The sequence below is a fragment of the Lactuca virosa genome, chromosome 2 (assembly GCF_052849685.1).
Source record: "Lactuca virosa cultivar CGN04683 chromosome 2, Lactuca_virosa_CGN04683_v6, whole genome shotgun sequence".
In the NCBI taxonomy this organism is placed as follows: domain Eukaryota; kingdom Viridiplantae; phylum Streptophyta; class Magnoliopsida; order Asterales; family Asteraceae; genus Lactuca; species Lactuca virosa.
The window spans coordinates 121655144-121679283 of NC_136427.1; positions in this window are offsets into that span (position 1 = coordinate 121655144).

Sequence of the window (24140 nt, forward strand, 5' to 3'; positions counted from 1 at the left end):
GAAGGTTCAGAAATCATACAAAAGGAATCTAAAACTGTTCTTCTGAAGTAAAAAAAAGGAAAGGATAAACGTATCCTCTCAATCCAAATCCAATTCAAGGGAAACCATCTGTCTGTTTGCTTACGAAAGCGTCTTCGGATGACAGTTGGTTGTGCCACATGTGAGAACCGTCAATTTTTGGCCAAGTCAAGTCAACTAAAGTCAACAAGTCAAACCGGTCAACTCATCTAACCCTTGTACATTAGGGTTTCCATTATATTTCTATTGAACAACTCGAAATCTTAATACAAAGTATCACTTAGAGTTTTCACGTGTTAAAAATTCTAAACCCTAATCAGGGCAAGTGATGAAACTACTCGATAAAACATTATTCCTTAACCCTCGGGGGCATATAACAATCATAACAAGACTTAACGAGATGTACAAACCTTGCGTTACAAAGCCAAACACTCAAAAAGGTCACAAAAGTAGTCTCTCCAAATCTCTTTCACTCTAAATCTCCCAAAACTCTCTAAGAAGGAGAAATCTCTCCAATAATGTCAAATCTCTCCCAAATCTCTCCACGAATGTGAAATCTCTCCCAAACCTCTCTCTGTAGGAGAAATCTCTCAAAGAATGTGAAATCTCTCCCAAATCTCTCTCTGTATGAGAAATCTCTCCAAGAATGTCAAATCTCTCTCTGTATGAGAAATCTCTCCAAGTGTGTGAAATCTCTCCCAAATCTCTCTCAAAAGTTCCTTTAACTTTTTATAGTCTTTCAGGCCATCCCGACCCTTAACCGGGTCAAAAACCGCTTGAAACGGGGAAAAACGAGTAAAATAGGCTTAAGGACCCGAAACCCATCCTTTTGGGCCGAAGCCTCTTAGAGCCGAAAGTCCCCTATAGGGACCGAACCCTGCTGACCCGAAGACCCTGCGAACCAAGGAACGGAACCCGAACCTTCTCTCTCGGACCGAACCTCGCATGCCAGACGAACCCTTCGCTCCATTTCGCTTCTGATCCCTTCGGTCCATTTCGCTTCCTAGTCCACCTTCGCCTTCGGTTCCAGCCTCTAAGGACCGAACCTGGTCACTTTCGGTCCCTCATGCGAGAGGCCTCGCAGAAAAGCCTTTTCTTCCCGGTTTTCGACTAGTTTTGCATTTTAGGCCCATTTTTAATTATTTTAACGCGGGATTTTCACCCAAAACTTTATTTTAACATATAAGGCCCCCGATTTATTAATTAATCACGTTTTTGGGGATAAATCTTATCCAAGAAGAGTGGGTGAAGTACAAGAGGTGGAGTGTTGACTTTTCTTTAGTTTATGACACAATCAACCACCCACACCCACTCCATGACCAGCCACACTCCTTCCACCATACCTAGGTCATGTCAATGTACTTTATCATCATTTCCAGCCATTTCCCACGTTCTTAGAGCTGGAACATCCACCCTCTCTCCTCACTTCACTCATTTTCTCTCATTTCCATCAAAAGATCAAACACTTTTCTCTCAACTCTTCTCTCTCAATTTCGAGACTTTCAAGGCTGATCATCAAGCTTTCTTCCAGTCTTGGTAAGTAAATCTCTTCCCACACTTGATTTCCTTACACTTCTCCACTCAAATCATGAGTTCCTTACACAAATATCGTCATATTTGTTGTTAAATCTTCGAATCACCAAGCATCTTCTAAGTGTTCTTGAGTTGAACACTTCTCTTCTTCATCATCCATCTTCTGAAATCACTCAAGGTGAGTTCACACCCCTATCTTTTCATGTTTTTCTTAAGTTTTAAGGGGGGGGGGGGGGAATACAAGTTAAAACACCAAGAACACAACTAAACTCATTTAACAGCCTTCATCAGAAAAGTTCAACTCCATTCACGGACTGTTTTGGTCAACTTAAACATTTTAGTTTTCAAAACTGTATTTGGTGAAAATAGTTCAAGTTCATACCTTTAAAATGACTACTTGCACATCACCATACGATTTTTATACAATTTATGGTGATTTTTACAAAACTGTCTATCATTTCAGAAACAAATTCGGACCAGTCTGTGAATATGAACATTTTAACACAAGTTAAAGACTTCTAAAAATCATAATAAAAATTATGAATAAACTAGACACGTTTTATGAACTCTCAGAATTTACGGATTCAGTTTTCGACTTTGTATGATGTTTCTATGATTCAGTTTTCGACTTCGTATCACTTAGAGTTTTCACGTGTTCGGAAATTCTAAACCCTAATCAGGGCAAGTGATGAAACTACTCGATAAAACTACTCTTATGAACTCACCAACTTAATTGTTGACACTTTTTCAAAACTACTTGTATTCTCAGGAAATCAGTGAAACAGGAAAACCATAAGCATTTTGAGGATGGGACGATAAATCGTCAAATAGTTCATTTTGTCATCATAATGTAATTGATTTGAATCATGTAAACATATACTTTGGTGTAACTCTTTCAATTATATTTATGATGGTTGTATTTACTTTGAGCACTGTTATATTCGTTGTTGTGATACTATACATGAAGTCCTCCACCCCCAGACGTTTCCGCCATCCTTGGTTTGGGGGTGTGACAGATTGGTATCAGAGCATTGTTTATAGTGAACTAAGTATATCGAACCACATAAGATATACAAACTATAAATGCATTGGGACTAAGGTCTCTGATGTAACATTTTCAAATAACTATACTTTTAGAAATAAATAAATTCTTGATTTAAAGTACATACATGCATACTGGTTTAGTGTCATGTCTAAGGAAAACACAAAAGTTAAAAATAGAGAAGTTGTGCAATGTGAATATGACCTGGGATATGCAATCAAGTCTGGGAGGGATATAGCCTGATCAACTATATTCGTCCGAGAAATGACTAACATGTGCCGGGGGATAGTCATGGTGGACAACAAGCCTATCAACTTACCAACGCCCATACAAGAAAATCGTTAAGAACCAAACATAATATTAAAATACTAGAGGAGTATTTTGTGATACCATAACCAACTTATGTGAAAACTAAAGACCCCTATTGGTAGGTCTTTAACGACTGAGTGCATACGCCAAGGTTATACATAATTAAAGATATTATAGACTCAGAATCTATGACTATTGCTCTACTTCTTGTTCCTTGTTTGGTTGTGGACTTAGAGTAGAGTCATTTATTCGAAGGTCTATTCTATCTCAGATTATGTATAACTGGTATGCACTATGTGACTATAGACGTGACTGATAAGGATCACCCCTATAAGTAATTATAGGATTAGACGTCTATTAAGTATCTCTTTCACCCCTATTCTCGCACGGACATCACGACAAGATCTTACATATCAGGAGACCCCTACTTTCTGAACCCGGAGAGTTAGTGAGTGTTGAGGAAAAGAGTCGGAGGTGGAGTCAAGGGTCGACAACTCTCCTCACAGTTAAAAGACTCTCGTTATGAACCGTTTTCAGAACACCATAAACAACTAGAACACGATACACTCAGAACTAAGATAAATAACTCCCGACGTATAAGCCCTTATTCAAGACTCTCTATCATCTCATTTTTTTTAGGCCTCATAGTTAAAAGGTGCCCTTTTTCATAGACCTATGAAGGTGCGATCATACCAGCACTAATGCACCGGATCCCATCAAAACTTCTTAGCTAAGGGTGTTTGGACAAACATGATCCTAGGATGAGTAAAGCTTAACGCCTGTACGAAACCTACTTCTACCCACTACCATAACTCCGTCTTAGGGACGTTAGCAGAAACACTGAGAATAGTTCAGTAAAGTGAGAAATTTATATATGTGTATATAAATGGTAAGGATATAATTAGAAATAATCATCCCTACTCACGACATCGTTTCTCCTCATACAACAGGATTATGTCTTCCCAAGAAGGTAACCAGCCAACAAGCAAAGCAGCAACCCTACAGATAGACCCTGCTACCTTTCAAGCTGCAGTCACAGCAGTAGTGACAACCGTCATGGCGCAACTCAATGCTAACAATGCCAGCAGAGATGGAAGCGGTGCCGACAATACGAATTGTTGTAACAATCAGGAACACCGGCGGGTGTCTGCCAATGAAGGCGCCTCAGGCCACAAACCTACGAACAAGAAACGAGAGTTTTGGAACAAAAAGGAGTGTAACCTACCTCAAAAATTTGCTAGGAGACAGCAGTTTGTGGCTGCCCCTGCCATTACAACAGCAGTCACGACACGTGCCTCGGCTCTAACCACAAGGTCTATCACCCAAGCGCCGGCCATACCATATAAGGGATCACTCCCAAAGTGTAACAAGTGTGGCTTCCATCACAATGGGGCTTGCCGGGTGTTGCACTGTAAAAACTGCAACGAGAACGGACATACTTCCCGTTTCTGCAGAAACCCAACCCAGCACCTCCCTTCAATCACCAACACCAAGGTAGGCCGAATGTGCTACCGATGCGGTGAAACGGGACACTTCAAGAGAGAATGTCCAACTGAGAAGAATGATGGGGGAGCAGGAGGAGTGTGAGGAACAAACCAATAGGAGCAACAAGGAAACCTTTTTAGGACTTTTGTAATGTTTCCAATGACAAAAACGTTTAAGTACCATATGTTTGTAATGAAATTGGTATGCTTGTTAAAACTGTCGTCTTTCTAAAAGTAGTTAAAATACTCTCTCGTTCGAATCAAATCAAAGACATTCATATATGACCTCAGGATCATTACCTGTAAGCTGTGATGACTCTATAGGGTTAATTATAATCAAAATACCAAAGACTTAAAGTAAATAATTCCATCCTGACTCCTGTTCCGTGTCTAGTAGTGGGAATTGAGTGGAGCCACCCACTCGACGATTTCACCAAAATCAAATTACATACGACTTACATATACCGCTCGACCATAAAGTGACCTGTCAGGGATCATGATATCAAGTATCATTGCTAGCTATCAGAACACACTCACTACCAGTGCTAGACGCCGTGGTAGGAATCATCTGCAGTAATAATAACATCGAACGAAATGGAACACACCGAAAAGAAACACAAGATACTCTGTCACCCTAATGAGCACTTCTTACGAATACAACTTAACACATGTTTTACCTAAAAAGACACTGTTGTTGTCATTCGATTTCGATTGATATGGTCCTCACTTTCCCGACTAAACGGCTACGAAAAGACCTTTCACCTAATCTCGAAAAAACCTTCGTCTCTCATAAACACCACTCCAACACGAACCTTCGGGTCATCTCTCGCCGCGAAACCCCAAAACACTCACCAGAGGAGTATTATACCTTCCGAAACCTCACCACAAGTATATCCAGAAGACCCTTAGGGAATGTCACGCATGCAACAGAATAGGGTTCAAGCACAGAAGCTTGGGACGAGTACGGTTAGTCTACCACTACTACGTGTATACGTGAGGATAATGTATAATTAAGATTCTAGGGACATCGGATGTGTGCTTCCGCCCTAATTCATGTTCCTCGTCTGGTTGTGGACTTGGGGCAGAGTCACCCATCCAACTGTCTCACCAACCTTAATTACATACGACCTATATGCGCAAGTTGATGACAGATGGACCAGGTACAAGTCCTACCATGAACTTCGGGGCCAGGTTACCCAGGAGTGCAAGTGAACGCCCTATCATCAGAATAAGCCTATTCGTGTAAGCCGAACCCATATGTTCCCTACCGATCTAATCAGATGATAAACACTAAAGCAGGCCCTATGCAGTGCTCCGAGGAGAAGTTATCACTTATGACTTAGTACAAATTCGAGAAAGGCTAAGAGCATCTCGAGAGCACGGCAAAACACAACTAAGTCTTATCATCTATATAAAAACGCAGGGTCGTCATTTAACATCAGGCTGGTTGTTCCCCACCATAATCAATTTCTTGTACTACAAAAGTTTCCCCCATCTTTCCTCCAAATTCTTGGAGTTCCAGTCAAAACGCTAATTTCGGGACGAAATTCTTTCTAACGGGGGGATGATGTGACAACCGTCAATTTTTGGCCAAGTCAAGTCAACTAAAGTCAACAAGTCAAACCGGTCAACTCATCTAACCCTTGTACATTAGGGTTTCCATTATATTTCTATTGAACAACTCGAAATCTTAATACAAAGTATCACTTAGAGTTTTCACGTGTTAAAAATTCTAAGCCCTAATCAGGGCAAGTGATGAAACTACTCGATAAAACATTATTCCTTAACCCTCGGGGGCATATAACAATCATAACAAGACTTAACGAGATGTACAAACCTTGCGTTACAAAGCCAAACACTCAAAAAGGTCACAAAAGTAGTCTCTCCAAATCTCTTTCACTCTAAATCTCCCAAAACTCTCTAAGAAGGAGAAATCTCTCCAATAATGTCAAATCTCTCCCAAATCTCTCCACGAATGTGAAATCTCTCCCAAACCTCTCTCTGTAGGAGAAATCTCTCCAAGAATGTGAAATCTCTCCCAAATCTCTCTATGTATGAGAAATCTCTCCAAGAATGTCAAATCTCTCCTAAATCTCTCTCTGTATGAGAAATCTCTCCAAGTGTGTGAAATCTCTCCCAAATCTCTCTCAAAAGTTCCTTTAACTTTTTATAGTCTTTCGGGCCATCCCGACCCTTAACCGGGTCAAAAACCGCTTGAAACGGGGAAAAACGAGTAAAATAGGCTTAAGGACCCGAAACCCATCCTTTTGGGCCGAAGCCTCTTAGAGCCGAAAGTCCCCTATAGGGACCGAACCCTGCTGACCCGAAGACCCTGCGAACCAAGGAACGGAACCCGAACCTTCTCTCTCGGACCGAACCTCGCATGCTAGACGAACCCTTCGCTCCATTTCGCTTCTGATCCCTTCGGTCCATTTCGCTTCCTAGTCCACCTTCGCCTTCGGTTCCAGCCTCTAAGGACCGAACCTGGTCACTTTCGGTCCCTCATGCGAGAGGCCTCGCAGAAAAGCCTTTTCTTCCCGGTTTTCGACTAGTTTTGCATTTTAGGCCCATTTTTAATTATTTTAACGCGAGATTTTCACCCAAAACTTTATTTTAACATATAAGGCCCCATATTTATTAATTAATCACGTTTTTGGGGATAAATCTTATCCAAGAAGAGTGGGTGAAGTACAAGAGGTGGAGTGTTGACTTTTCTTTAGTTTATGACACAAGCAACCACCCACACCCACTCCATGACCAGCCACACTCCTTCCACCATACCTAGGTCATGTCAATGTACTTTATCATCATTTCCAGCCATTTCCCACGTTCTTAGAGCTGGAACATCCACCCTCTCTCCTCACTTCACTCATTTTCTCTCATTTCCATCAAAAGATCAAACACTTTTCTCTCAACTCTTCTCTCTCAATTTCGAGACTTTCAAGGCTGATCATCAAGCTTTCTTCCAGTCTTGGTAAATAAATCTCTTCCCACACTTGATTTCCTTACACTTCTCCACTCAAATCATGAGTTCCTTACACAAATATCGTCATATTTGTTGTTAGATCTTCGAATCACCAAGCATCTTCTAAGTGTTCTTGAGTTGAACACTTCTCTTCTTCATCATCCATCTTCTGAAATCACTCAAGGTGAGTTCATACCCCTATCTTTTCATGTTTTTCTTAAGTTTTAAGGGGGGGGGGGGGGGAATACAAGTTAAAACACCAAGAACACAACTAAACTCATTTAACAGCCTTCATCAGAAAAGTTCAACTCCATTCACGGACTGTTTTGGTCAACTTAAACATTTTAGTTTTCAAAACTGTATTTGGTGAAAATAGTTCAAGTTCATACCTTTAAAATGACTACTTGCACATCACCATACGATTTTTATACAATTTATGGTGATTTTTACAAAACTGTCTATCATTTCAGAAACAAATTCGGACCAGTCTGTGAATATGAACATTTTAACACAAGTTAAAGACTTCTAAAAATCATAATAAAAATTATGAATAAACTAGACACGTTTTATGAACTCTCAGAATTTACGGATTCAGTTTTCGACTTCGTATGATGTTTCTATGATTTTTCTAAAACAGTGCAGAAAGCTTAAAAACTAGTTAACAGCTTATAACTTTCATAACACTTTGTATTATGTTGAGCAAAGGGTATAACAATAAGTTCAAAATATCGAATGTAATTTCTTGTTAGTTTAACATCATAAACTGAAATTTAGTCATTCATGATAAGATTCTTCATTTATTTCGAGCACATATAATAAGCTATAATAAGCATAGTTTATGGATTCATAACACTAATGTATTTTCATAAAAGAGTTCTTTTTCAGTACAAACGTTTTGGATAAACTATAATAGGTATACTTTATGTATCATTTACATTTCAAACTCATTTACCAAAGGTTTTCAGTTAAGTTCACGTAAATGTATTGATAAATAAACTTGTGAGTCATTCACTTCGTGTTACCTTCATGGTAATAAATCAAAAAGTCATGTAAATTATAACCAGAGTCTCTTGTAGGGAGAGCGTGATAGTTGTGTATAGATCTATATTGGGTTTGACAACCCACACCTGAGCTGCATGCAACAGCTAGACCGGCAGGTCTGTGGTGACAAGTGTCATTTAATGTACGATGCCTGAAGAACGTCGTGTTACGAGGCCATCAAAACTAGTCTTAGCATGGTTATAATAGCTCACATGTGGTATTAATAAATTATAAGATTTACGGGTTCTGTTTAAATTAGCGAGTTATATCGATTTAACTCACAGGAAATATCTTTAAGTATGGAAATATACTTGTTTTCGGTCCTGGGATTTAGGACCACCTAACTTTAAAAAGGGGTTTTATACCGATCTAAAATCACTTTTATATCATTAAGTATGGAAATATACTTGTTTTCGGTTCTGGGATTTAGGACCACCTAACTTTAAAAAGGGGTTTTATACCGATCTAAAATCACTTTTATATCTTTAAGTATGGAAAATACTTGTTTACTTTCGGTCCTGGGGTTTAGGACTACGTAACTTTTATAAGGAAAATATAGGATTTTCTTTGGATCATATTTCTATCAAAACTATTTCATCTAGAATTGTTAGACTTCAGCTATAATTGCTAAGTGTATATGATAGAGTTATATAAGAATTTAGTCACAATCGACTTAGAATTGGTGGGCCCGCCTTATCTCCTGTTCCTTGTTTGGTTGTGGACCTAGGGCAGACCCATTATATTCAACGGTTTATTTAACTTAAATTTTATATAACTTATATACGCTAGGTGATTATAGAAGGAATCTATGGGTCCTTCTAGGGTTCATTATCACATAACATAGGAACATTCTTTTCACACTTAACTAAGAAAATATTGGATTTTCTGGAGATCAAACTCTATCGCTTTTACAAGGAAAACGGTTTCTTCCTCAAACAAAACTCTTATGAACTCACCAACTTAAATGTTGACACTTTTTCAAAACTACTTGTATTCTCAGGAAATCAGTGAAACAGGAAAACCAACAACATTTTGAGGATGGGACGATAAATCGTCAAATAGTTCATTTTGTCATCATAATGTAATTGATTTGAATCATGTAAACATATACTTTGGTGTAACTCTTTCAATTATATTTATGATGGTTGTATTTACTTTGAGCACTGTTATACTCGTTGTTGTGATACTATACATGAAGTCCTCCACCCCCGGACGTTTCCGCCATCCTTGGTTTGGGGGTGTGACAGCAAAGGAGGCTTTCTCATCTGAACTTCAAGGATATTAACGAGCTCGTAATTGGTGATATAGTTCGGGGACTTCCTCTTCTAAAATTTGAAAAGGAACACTTATGTGCTGCAAGTGAACTCGAAAAACAAAGCATAAAGAGTCATTCGTCCATAATGAATACCAATATCATTGATCCACTGGAATTAATGCATATTGATCTCTGTGGTCCATAAGCTATTGAAAGCATTGGCGGTAACAAATACATTTTAGTTAGTGTTGATGATATTTCTCAATTTACTTGGATATTATTTCTTAAACAGAAAGCCGAAGTGACTCAGAAGGTAATTGATTTCATCAAGCAAGTAGAGCTCCATTTGCGAAAGCCAGTTCGGAAAATTCGAAGTGATAACGGTCCAGAATTCAAAAATCATGCACTTGAAGAATTCTTGACAAGCAAAGAAATTTCTCACAATTTCTCTTCAACTCCACAGCAGAATGGTAGTTGAAAGACAAAATCGTTCTCTCTGTGAAGCTGCGAGGACAATGCTCTCATTTGCAAATCTTCCTTTATAATTCTGCACTGATGCTATTGTTACTGTGTGTTTTACTCAGAATCGCTCATACATTAACAAAAGTTTTATGATTACTCCTTATGAAATTCTGAACAATAGAAAGCCTAATGTTAAATTATTTCATGTGTTTGGTTCCAGGTGCTTTGTATTCAATTCCAAAGAACATCAGAACAAATTTGATGTGAAGTTGAAGAAGGAATCTTTTTGGGATACTCATTAACATAAAAGGCATATCATGTTCTGAACAAGAAATCAAAGAAGATAAAAGAAAGCTATTATGTTACGTTTGATGACAATTACATAAAGAAATATAAAAAAAGATTATCAAACTGAAGAAATTTTCCATCATCAAATTCTAAGATTATTCCTTTTATGAATCTATATGAGGATTTTCAAAATTTGTTTGATGAACCTTAAAGGGCAATCTCTTTGGAATCAAACGCCAAGGACAATGATGAGGCTGAATTACTAAAGATTGTTGATGATGCTGTTGAAGAAATAGAGACTCGAAACGAATAACCTGATCAGAATACGACTGTATTGCCAACTCAATCGAAATCTTTTGATGTTACAATCCAGGGGGAGAGTTCAACTTTGAATATCGATTCAGGTGCTCAAATCCAAGGGGAGAGTTCAAATCTGAATGATGGTTCAAATGCAAATTTCCAGGGGGAGAATAATGACAGCAATGAATCAGACGCTCAATCGGAATTTGAAGAAATCGTTGCTGAGATTGATCTAGTTTACGATCAAAATTTCCCACCTCTGACAAAATGGACTAAAGATCATCCGCAATCTCAAGTAATCAGAGATACTTTTTCAGGGGTTCTCACACATTCTCAACAAAAAGAGAAGCAAACTGCTTTATTTTCTAAACTGGAATTTTGCATGTTTAATTCTTTTATTTCAAAAATAGAACCTAAAATCATTAAAGTTTCTCTTGATCATGCAGATTGGGTTCATGCAATGCAAGAAGAACTTAATGAATTTGATCGGAACAAAGTTTGGATATTGATTCCTACTCCGGAAAATGTATCTGTGGTTGGTCTGAAATGGGTATTTAGAAACAAGATGGATAAAGAAGGGAATGTTATTCGCAATAAACCACATCTAGTAGTCAAAGGATATTGTCAATAGGAAGTTATCGATTACGAAGAGACGTTTTCTCCTTGTGGCTAGACTTGAATCAGTTCGCATATTTCTAGCCTATGTTGCTCACAAAACTTTGAAGTATATCAAATGGATGTGAAGTGTGCATTTCTGAACGAAGAACTTGAAGAAACGGTCTACGTTGAACAACCTCCAGGTTTTGTGAATGACAATTTTCTGAATCACTGTTATGTTTTGGACAAAGCTGTATATGGTCTTAAACAAGCTCCACATGCATGGTATGAAACTTTAACTCATTTTCTAAAACAGTCTAAATTCAAACAAGGTTCTGGTGATCCTACATTCTTTCGAAAGAAAGATGGTGACCATTTAATGATAGTTCAAATTTATGTTGATAATATTATTTTCGGATCCACTAATGCCAACTTAACTACTAAATTGCGAAAATTAATGGAGATAAAATTTGAAATGAGTTCTATGGGTCCAATTAACTTTTTCCTTGGTTTAAATATAAGAAAGAGTTCAGAGGGAATATTCATCAATGAAGAAGCTTTCACAAAGACATTATTGGCCAAATTTAGAATGGTGGGTGATCGAAAGTCAAAGTTCCAATGACGTTCGGAACAAAGCTCATTCCTTCTCTTGATAAACCAATAGCGGATGTTACATTGTTTCGTCAGATGATCGGATCTTTATTATCAAACATCTAGTCATCCAGACACAATGTTTGCTGTTTGTTACTGTGCTAGGTTTCAAGCGAATCCTCGGGAACCTCACATGATGGATGTAAAGAACATATTATGATATCTGAAACGAACAACTTCACTAGGTTTATGGCAAGCCTATTCTGATGCTGACCTAGGTGGCTATTGCCTTGATCGAAAAAGTACATCATGAGGATGTCAATTTCTGGATGGAAAGATTGCCAGCTGGCAGTCTAAGAAGCAAACTTGTGTGTCCTTATCCACAGCTGAAGCAGAATATATTACAGCGGCATCATGCACATCTCAAGTGGTATGGATTCATAATCAACTAAGAGATTATGGAATCAATATGAAACTAATTCCTTTGTATTGTGATTCTAAAAGTGCAATTTGAATTTTTGTCACAATCTAGTACAACATTCCAAAATGAAACACATTGCACTTCGATATTTTAACCATTGAATTGACGGATGGAACCATTTTGGTTTGTACCTTTGAATGTTTAAAATCTCAATTTTTCCTTTGAGTGGTCTTAATGAAATATTCTTGTCCCAAGTCATTTCTTCCCATAAGATCTAGGCTTCTTAAGTTTTTTTTTTAATTAAGATTTCCGAATGGACATTTCTCCGAAACACCAAGTTACTACGAAGAATATCCAAAGCTTACTTGTTTTTATGGCTACACTGGTCAAAGAAGTACTTCTTCCAGATCTTCGTACTGATGTTAAGTTTCGAAATCTATTTGAAGATGAAACCACCCATCAAGCCTTATAAAAGAAGCCTTTCATAGTTTCTTAACAAACGTATGATCGTAATTCAACGGGAAACCACACAAGCACTTCGGAGTTTCTCTTGACTTAGAAGGAAGAGATCGTTGCCCGGGATCAAACTGCTTTTCATAACAAACATGTTTGATATCACAAATCCCTCACTTTGATTTTGATTAATTCTTTTTCTTTGGCACACTCTTTCACTAAAATCCTTGTGATTTTACAATGTCTGGTTTCGGTTCCAATTGGTTACTTTATTTCTGAAGAACGAATCGTGGTCGTAATACTAATGGTTACTATTATAGCTTATGCAAAGCTGGAAGGTAAATCAATGATTTCGAAAGTGGTGAATTCGAAAAGACCTTGTCTTGGTAATGGAAAATTCAAATTAAGACGCGTCTTTTGAATTTCTCTGATATCAGCATGACTATTATAAAGGCTACTGACAACGAAATAATGAGTTGGCAAAATCATATTGACTGATTTTTCGGTGTAACTGGAACGTGAAACGACGGTTTCTCTCTTCACTCATCCTCTTTGATATAAAATCATCTCAACCTGTTCATTACCTCTTACTGCAAATATTTTCCAAGGCTCTTCATGCAAAAAGTTCTCCACTATTCATCTTCTTCTTCACAGTCACAATGGCTTCCTCTGAAAATGTTTCTTTTGCGGATCAATCAACATCAGTGATTATGTTGAACATTAAACCCAATCAAAATCTCATAGTCGACCTTGACGCATCACGCTATAACGCTCTGATTAAGCCTTAATCGAGTTTTTGAGATTTTCGCCATTGATGAAGGAGATGACAATGCATGAAGATGTTCCTCTTGTTCATTTGTCCAAAGCTTATTCAATGGCTATCTATAAAAAGACCGAGGAAATCATTAAATTTGAAGTCTCAAGTCACAAAACTTCCATCTCGAAAGCCAATTTTTGCGAACTTCTAGGGCTTGTTTCGTCTCACATTGGTGTTAATTGTTGGATAAGGTGTCTAAGTCCATAACTTTATTTGGTATATACTTGACCCGACCCGGCATGGTTCATTTGGGTTGCACTTCACCCGAAATATTTGTGTGGTTAAAGCTTTGAGAATTGTATGTTTATGATTTGTTAATATATTATAAGTTATAATATATTAATATGAAATCATATTATTTAATTAGTATTTGATCATAAATTAATTTAGAATTAATTTGGTGATAAAAAAGGTGGCTAATTAAATATGGGCTCTTGTATTTATATAAGTGTGGGCTAATACTCATTTGGAATGGGCTTGGCATGCATGGAAGTCCATGGATAGTCCATGGAGCTTTTAACCCATGGATCCTGGAAAGGAAGAGTCATGGGTATTAGGGTTTACATGGATGTAACCCTAATCCTCCACACTATATAAAGGAGCTTGTGATGCTTGAAATGGCACTAAGTGTGTGTGTGTGTAAAGAAGGTGGCCGATTTCTACAAGCAAACATACACTCTCATAGTTTTTCCAAAGTTTGTGGTGATTTGTGACTTCTATTTAAGGCATCCACATTATTGGTGCTTGGCTCTCAAACTCCAAGGAATCAACTCACTATTGAAAGGTATGTAATTCTTCTAGCTTTTATGTTTAAAGTTCCCCATGCCATGCTAGATAGGTTATGAACCTTGGAAAAACAAATTTGCATGTATTCATAGTAAAACACAGATCCAAGGTTTCTAGGGTTGCATGTACACCATAGGAGTGTTAGGATGCTCAAAACCCGAAAGTGGTATCAGGGCCTAGGATTGTTTTCTTGAATACTCGATGCAAACTGTTGAAAAATCGAAAAATTGAGCTGTCTGGACAGTGGACTCGCCGAGTCCATGCGGGGACTCGACGAGTCCAAGTGAAAACTCATCCTACTCGTCGAGTAGGTTCCTGCACTCGACGAGTAGGAGGCTCTGACTGCAGTTTTTCGACTTTTGCTGCTGGAAATAGACTAGAAACATTAACCTAAACTGTTTTGGTGTTTTAAAACTTGTTTTAGATGGTGTAATGGTTATGCTAATCCATTTACAATGGCTAATATCAAAATTCCATGTTTTATATGTGTTCATATGATTCTTAAAGTTTTGATATGATATTCATGTTCTTATGAGTTATTGTTAGATCATAGGAATTACTTGCTAAATTGTTTAATGATTAATTATTGATCAATTATGTGTTTTAATGGAATCCATAATTTGTCCTCAAGTTATGGATTTCCAAAGGTCACTTTCTTTTAATGTACATTTAAAACACATAAGTTACATAAAAATGAAAAGTCCTCACTTTTATGAACCATTAACTCATAACTTATGAAATGAAAAGTTTTGAATAGTTTCAAAACTTGCCCTCAAGTTTTGGAATTTGTAAAGACACACACTTTAGTTCCAACCCTTAGGATTTTAAAAGTTAAAATTCAACCCTTATACTATTATAAGATTAATGGTTAATATTTATATATGTATAAGATCACGTCGTTTTACCGTTAGTAGGCCTCATTCACGAAGCCGGTCTATAAGGGGGGTATAAGGTTGTTGCCTATAAAATGGCAGCTTAATGGGTGTCCACTCTCACGCACCGCTTCCTTGACTGGTGGAGGGTCGTTAGCTGAACGGGTAGGACAATGATTTTAATTCTCATTAAAAGTATGATGATTATAATAAAGTAACTAAATGTTTTTATAAATTCCCAATCTTAGTTACTTTAGGAAAATGTGAAAATGGTGCTAACCCATGAAATTCACACTTTGTACCTTACCAAGTCGTTGGTGGAGCGTGTGTGGTTAACCGACACACTAACTTGGACTAGTAAGGATAAAAAAGGGTGACTTAATGTTTATCATAGATCGGTGGAGCGCGTGTGGTTAACCGGCACATTGATTAGGTGATAATATTAAGGGTACCAAGGGAATTTTCATGGTTATTCACACCTTGTTTTGTGATCCTCGGCATCCCAGTCACAAAACTTGAAGGGAACAATCGAGATTGAAACATGCCATTAAAAAGTTCAATGAATCTCAAAAAAATCTTGGAATTTCAAAAACCAATTAAAACCTAATAGTTTATTTCGTTTTCGTGGTGGAAATTGGTGAATCGTCATTCACCTACCTTCAAATATGTTATAGCTTAGATTACAGCATCCCTCTTCTAAGTTATAATATATTGTGTTGGGTCCTAGCCTTAATATTACATTTGGGTGTCTTATTAAGGACTCTATATATCTAATCTAAACTTGTCTTTCTTCTTTTTCAGATGTCTTCCAACAATGCTTCAGGCTCTAACCCTACCGGCTCCTTCTCTCTCATGAACCTTTGTGTGAGAGTCATCTTCGATGGTTCCAACTTTATGGATTGGATTCGGAACATTAGGTTGCTCACTCGATACGAGGACAAGGAATATGTCCTCGACAAGGAGCTTAAGGAACTCGATGAGTCTACTGCTACTCCTGAGGAGATCGTTGAATACAGGACACATGAGAGAGATGCCACCAAAGTGGCATGTATCATGATGGCCACGATGACAGCTGAGCTCCAAAAGTCCTATGAGGACTATTACCCTTTTGAGATGCACCGGGACTTGATGGAAAGGTACCATCAGAGTGCTCGTCAAGAGTGGTATGAAATAATCTCCTCCATGATAATAACCCGGATGAAGGATGGTGAACCCATCACGGGCCACATGCAGAAAATGCAAAGGTATGTGGACCGTTTGCAGAAATTGAATGTGAACTTCCATGAGGAATTGGCAATTGACATCATTTTGCACTCCCTACCCTCGTGTTATGATCATTTCTGCATGACATACCACATGAACAAGGAGGAAGTTACACTCAGCAAGCTTCAAGGATATCTGAAGACCGCCGAAAGTGGTCTTAAAGGTAAGTCGGTTGTTATTCCTACTACTCCTACATCAACCCATGTTTTGGCTATCGGACAAGGCAAAGGGAAGAAGAGGAAGAACCCTTTGAAGGGTACCAAGGGGAAGTCTCTTGATGGCTCCTCATCAAGTGGAACCAAAGGTGGTTCTGCTACTCCTTCTGCCATCCCTAAGGATGCTGATTGCTTCTATTGCCAGAATAAGGGGCACTGGAAGCGAAACTGCCCAAAATACTTGCAGGATGTCAAGGATGGGAAAGTGAAACCATCCCATGCAGGTATTTACACTATATTGTCTAATAACTCACCATATTCTAACTTTTGGGGTCCTTGATACAGGTTGTGGTATTCACACATGTTCTGATTTGCAGGGCCTAAGAAGAAGTGAGGATGTGGAGCACGGGAAGATAAACCTAATCATGGAGAATAGGAAGACTTCACCTGTTACCAAGGTTGGAGTTTATACTTTGTTTCTAAGTAGTGGGTTAAAGTTAGATTTGAATAAATGTGTTTACTCATCTGAAATGGCGAGAAATATTATTTCCTTTCATGGTTTGTACAAACAAGGGTTTACCTTTTTGTTTGATAATGAATGTGGTGGTATTAATGCTTTCTTTAATAATGTTCTTTATTTTAAAGCATTACCTTGTGATGGTGTGTATGAAACTGTGTCGGTTGTAGATAACCTAGGACATAATGTGTTGTGTATTGATTCTTCTACTAGCTTGGATAAATCATCATTGTGGCATTGTCATCTTGGACATGTAAGCAAGAAACGCATAGGCCAACCCCAAAAGGATGGAGTCTTGGAGGCATTTGACCTAAAGTCGGATGATAGTTGTGAATCTTGTTTGCTTGGGAAAATGACAAAATCACCCTTCACTGGTACTTGTGCAAGGGGTGAGGGTTTGTTGGACCTTATACATACTGATGTATGTGGACCCTTCAAAACCGCCACAAGGGATGCTAATCGCTATTATGTGACTTTTACTGATGATTATAGTAGATATGGTTATGTCTACTTAATCAAGCATAAGTCAGAGACTTTTGAAAGGTTTAAAGAGTTTAAACAGGAAGTAGAAAATCAATTGGGCAGGAACATTAAGATGCTTCGATCCGATCGAGGTGGTGAGTATCTTAGCATAGAGTTCCTCGACTATCTTAAGGAATGTGGTCTTGTCTCACAATTGACACCTCCCAGGACACCACAGCTGAATGGTGTGGCTGAGAGGCGTAATCAGACCTTGTTGGACATGGTTTGTTCCATGATGAGTCGAGCTTCGCTACCAATCTCTTTTTGGGGGTATGCCTTAGAGACTGTCACCCATATCCTTAATCTAGTCCCTACAAAGAAGGTTGCCAAAACATCTCATGAGATGTGGACTGGGAAAGTTCCTAACTTGGACCAGATCAAGATTTGGGGTTGCGAGGATTTTGTGAGGTGCGAGACTCACGATGAGCTCTAACCTCGAAGTGAGAGGTGTATTTTCATCGGCTACCCACATAAATCCTTTGGTTACCTCGTCTACAGACCCAATGAGAATGTGGTCTTTGTGGCAAGGAGAGGGGTCTTTCGTGAAAGAGATTTCATGACCAAGAAATAGTGGGAGGGAAATTGACCTTGAAAAAATTCAAGAGTCAAGTGGTGAAGGAACCTCAAACCCTAGCAATCAACCTGAGGAGGAAACTCCTGTTGATCCTACTGACGAGTTTGTACCTCTGAGGCGTTCCACGAGAGTTAGGAATGCACATGAGCATTACTATGGTTTCCATATTACTGCGGAAGGTTATACAATTATCAGTGATAGTACACTGGTAAATCTGGATGAACCTAACAGCTACACGGAAGCCATGGCAGGCCCTGAGGCTGCTAAAAGGAAAAAGGCTATGGACAGTGAGATACAGTCCATGTATGACAATCAAGTTTGGAACTTGGTTGACAATGTACAAGGTCGTAAGACAGTCGGGTGCAAATGGATCTTCAAGAAGAAGACCGACATGGATGGTAATGTACACACTTATAAGGCGTGACTGGTTGCAAAGGACTTTTCTCAAACTCCGGGAGTTGATTATGATGAGACCTTTTCACCAGTAGAGAAGATTAAGTCTATTAGGGTTATGTTAGCCATTGTTGCATTTCATGACTATGAAATATGGAAAATAGATGTCAAAACCGCTTTCCTTAATGGGAAGTTGGCTGACGATGTTTACGTGAGTCATCCAGAGGGGTTTGTCAGCACAAAGTACCCTAATAGAGTGTGTAAGCTTGAGAAGTCCATATATGGATTGAAACAAGCACATCGCAGATGGAATCTTTGTTTCGATGAGAAAGTCAAAGAGTTTGGTTTTTCGAGAAGTGAAGATGAGTCCTGTGTATATGTCAGAGCTAGTGGGAGTATAGTTAGCTTCTTGGTGCTGTATGTGGATGACATACTGCTTATAGGAAATGACATCCCAACCTTGCAGGAGGTGAAGTCCTGGCTTGGGAAGTGTTTTGATATGAAGGATCTTGGAGAGGCTACCTATATCCTAGGGATAAGGATATTAAGAGACAGGAGTAAAAGACTAATTGGACTTAGTCAGAGTACCTACTTGGATAAAGTTTTGAAAAGGTTCAACATGCAGAATTCCAAGAAAGGAGAATTATTGATCCAAAGCAATGCCAAACTGAGCAAGGCTCAGAGCCCGAGTACAGAGGCTGAGATAGCTGAGATGATTCGATTACCATATGCTTCCGCTGTTGGCTCGATCATGTATGCTATGACTTGTACCCGCCCTGATGTGGCCTTTGCTTTGAGCATGGTCAACAGATATCAGGGGAAACCTGGCAAGGCTCATTGGACTATGGTAAAGAATATTCTCAAGTACTTGCGGAGGACTAAGGATTGGATCCTTACCCTTGGTGGGAGTGATGACTAGAGAGTAGTAGGGTATAGTGATGCTAGCTTTCAGACTGATAGGGATAACTTCCACTCTCAGTCGGGCTGGGTCTTTACTCTAAATGGAGGGGCAATCACTTGGAAGAGTTCCAAGGAGGAGACAGTAGCTGATTCGACCTGTGAATCAGAGTACATAGCAACGAGTGAATCAGCAAAGGAGGCGATATGGCTGAAGAACTTCATGGGAGACCTTGGAGTTGTACCAGCTATTAAGGAGCCTATGGAGATTTTCTGTGGCAGCAATAGTGTGTTTGCCTTAGCCAAGGAACCGAGAGATCATGGCAGATCCAGACACATTGATAGAAAATATCACTTCATAAGACACAAGATAGAAGAAGGACTCCTCGTGGCAAAGAGGGTATCATCAGAAGAGAATCCTGCAGATCCCCTTACGAAGGGACTGACGAGGGTTAGGCATTTACAGCATGCGAGGCGCATCGGGCTGATGGATGATGTTAGTTTTACAGATTAGATAGCTATTTCTGAAACTTGTAAAATGTAATCCACATTTGATGATGAATAAAAGGTGTGTTTATTTATGAGTAAGGTGTTACTGTCTTTTGTCAATTATTTACTATTGTTTTAGCTTTGCATGTTTTGACTTCCAGAATAAATTACTTTGTTCAAACTTCCACAGTCGGTCATACGTAGGAGGTAGGTATGAATTAAGACTGTCATGAATTGGGTTTGTAGATGACTAAAGGTGTTTAGCCATAGCAATGGTTGCTACAACATTCATGAGTGCTCATAAGTTCTGAGTATTGGAATAAACCCACGCTCACTTGCATCACTTCATGGAATTTATCTCAAGTGATCGTGAGACGGTAATATCATATAAGTCTTCAAACCAAGAGATATGAGTTCTTGCCTATGAGTTGGTTGTGCATTGATTGCACGAAAACGCATCAGTAACTTGATGTTATAAAACGTGCCTTTGTGTATAATTCAACAAGTAGTAGAACAAGTATATGAGTCGAAGTTTATCTATTCCTTCTAGTCCTTGGAGGATTAGAAGCGAAATATGGGCCCCTCGATGATTTTGTTTTGACCTATGTACCGGGCCCGGTCAGAACCTAATTCATGTGTTCAATTTAGTTCTATGTCAAACAAATCAGAAATCGGGAAACAAACTGATGGACAATAAGTACGACGTTGTTCCATGTATTTGTCCTGCTGATATCTTGAGAACAGAGGATTATATGATCACTTATCTAAAATGGCGCTTCATAGTTCAACAGAGTTTTAAGAGCTACGATTGCCGGTTGGTTCCTGAAGTAATATAGGCAAATATAGTTATTAGACTTATCCAAGAGGGAGACTATTGGATAAGGTGTCTAAGTCCATAACTTTATTTGGTATATACTTGACCCGAACCGGCATGGTCCATTTGGGTTGCACTTCACCCGAACTATTTGTGTGGTTAAACCTTTGAGAATTGTATGTTTATGATTCGTTAATATATTATAAGTTATAATATATTAATATGAAATCATATTATTTAATTAGTATTTCATTATAAATTAATTTAGAATTAATTTGGTGATAAAAAAGGTGGCTAATTAAATATGGGCTCTTGTATTTATATAAGTGTGGGCTAATACTCATTTGGAATGGGCTTGGCGTGCATGGGAGTCCATGGATAGTCCATGGAGCTTTTAACCCATGGATCCTTGGAAAGGAAGAGTCATGGGTATTAGGGTTTACATGGATGTAACCCTAATCCTCCACACTATATAAAGGAGCTTGTGATGCTTGAAATGGCACTAAGTGTGTGTGTAAAGAAGGTGGCCGATTTCTACAAGCAAACATACACTCTCATAGTTTTTCCGAAGTTTGTGGTGATTTGTGACTTCCATTTGAGGCATCCACATTATCGGTGCTTGGCTCTCAAACTCCATGGAATCAACTCACTATTGAAAGGTATGTAATTCTTCTAGCTTTTATGTTTAAAGTTCCCCATGCCATGCTAGATAGGTTATGAACCTTGGAAAAACAAATTTGCATGTATTCATAGTAAAACATAGATCCAAGGTTTCTAGGGTTGCATGTACACCATAGGAGTGTTAGGATGCTCAAAACCCGAAATTAATTCTGAGTCAATTCCAGCTACAAACATGATAGAGATGTTCTATCAGATGGGTTATACATGTGACATTTCATTATTGTCAAAGTTCCGAAAATCCTTCTTATGGCCTATATGGAATGGATTATTTACCCTTTTGTTCAAAAGTCTATTAGAGAGGGTTTTGGGCACTGATAGTGCGGGCATAATTTTTTACATGTTGATATATGGGTTATACACTGGTGTAAACATGGATTTTGGGTCTGTGGTATGGGCTCAATTTGTTCAAAGTACCAGCTACACGACTCGTCATATAGAAATCTCATGTGCTAGGTTTTGGTCGATCGTTGTCAAACGGGCTCTTATTCACTACAAGGTCCCTCAAATGACAGATTCTTTAATTGCTAACATTCCGAAGCTCCCGACCACTACTTTTGTTATGATAGATCCTCAGAATTTTGAATTCGTTGGATCCATTTCGGAAGTTATGTTGGAAAAGATCCCTGTGAACAACACTATAATTAGGGCTTATTGGAAATTGCCCTCATCTGGTGTTCGTCCAATCCCTGCTAACTTGAAGAAGATTATTGATGTAGGTCACTTACCTAAACGAGGTGGTAAACGATAACCAAAGCCTGCTCCTTCCGTAGGAGAGCATGTTTCTAAGAAAGTTAATAAACCAGTTTAGAAGACAAGATCTCCATCTCCGGTGACAGAAGATGACTCAGAAGAGAGACTAAAACAGAAGTTCACGGGGATAATGTTTTCTGAAATGATGATGAAGATACAGCTCATACTTCTGAACCACCTACTCTTGAAACATCTATCAAGGTATCTTCTCCTCAATCATCTTTCATTCCAGAATCATACATTTTTTAAACCATAATGAAGGAACCATTTCTGAATCTCACCACTTCTCCTCCTCCACGTCCATTCAATTCACCAAAATTATCCATCGCAACCTCACCTCTTACCACATCGATTCCGATATCATCCAATCCTCCACTACTAAAGATGAGTTATGTTGAAACATGTCTGACTCAAATTTCAATCCCACTTTCAGCTCCATTTTTCTCAGACTCAACCATTCCTTCTACTTCAGCTGTCACAACTCCACCAGAAGTTCCTATTATCAAGTCCGTTTTGAGGCGATTAGGACATCAGGCATCCCTGGTAACACATCTGATGTGGGGCCAAATGCCAACATTGGTGTGTCATTGGAACCAACTTCTTATTCTGTTCCACCTCTGCATGAGGATGCTTCTATACTATTTGGGGACGATCAAGAACCCATTGATGACTTTGTCTTTGAACCTTTTACTGTCAACATCAATAGTGAAGATGACAATGCCCCCATTACTAAAGGTCAATTCAAGCGGCTGAATGAAAAGCTTGACTCTATTCTTGAGCATTCAAATGCTTTTTCTTCCACAAAATGGGAGAATTTGTTGACGAATCATACAAAAACGGTGGAAATGCTAACGTCAACAAATGTTAAGGTTCTTGAAGAAACAAGGAAGACTGCTCAATCTTCAGAAAAGAAAATTACAACAGCTACGGAGAAGGTCAATAAATTGATACAGGAAGTCCAAGAGTTCATGACTCACTTCAGAACTTCTTCTGATAAAATGTGGTTGATGTGAATAAGGTAATTGAAGGTTTTCAGACTTCTTTACAATATGAAAAATAAGATCTCTCTAGCCTCCGATTTGGAATTCAATGTGACAATGTTTATCTTCATACATCATTCTACGAAATAATTCTACGATTACAAAATGATTTGGCTGCTGAGAACAAGATCATGGATGCATTAGCTGAACAAACTTAGAAAAGAAAGGTGCTACAAGAAAAATTGAAGCATGCATCAATCAATATTGCGGAGCTTGAAGAAGAAAATATTTTGGTTCAAGGGCGCAACTTTGAAATCAAACAAAGATTGATGTATATTGTTAAGTCCAGAGATGCTTCGTTCACTGACTATGTTGGTCAGATTCTTAGTAAGAAGCTTAAGCTTGTGTTTGAGAAACTTAATGAAATCCATAATGTTACGAGAAGCAAGGCTTCTTCGTAACAAGGGGAGAACATGAGGTAAACATAAACAATCCGTATCAGACCGACTTCATGAAAACTAAAGAAGCTGATACGATCTCGTTGGAAAATAAAAATCTTGCTGAAAAATTCAAGAATATCAAGGAAGTCAAGACTGCTTGGAAGGATCATGTTTCTTCGAGATCAGGAAATGGCAAAGTCAACATCGTTTACGAAAAAGTTATTGAGGAAGATCCGATGTTGATTGAGTCAAAACGAATTGCAAGACAAAAGAGGGACAAGGAACATGATGAACTCAATGCCCTAAGGGAAAAGTTGGATGGTGAAGAGGCTGAAGCCAAGAATTCTGAAATCATTCTTGAGAACAAGAAAGCTTTATTTCCGGCCTGGACTTTTGAGCGTATGCAGAAGGAAGCTATCAATGAGCCAAAT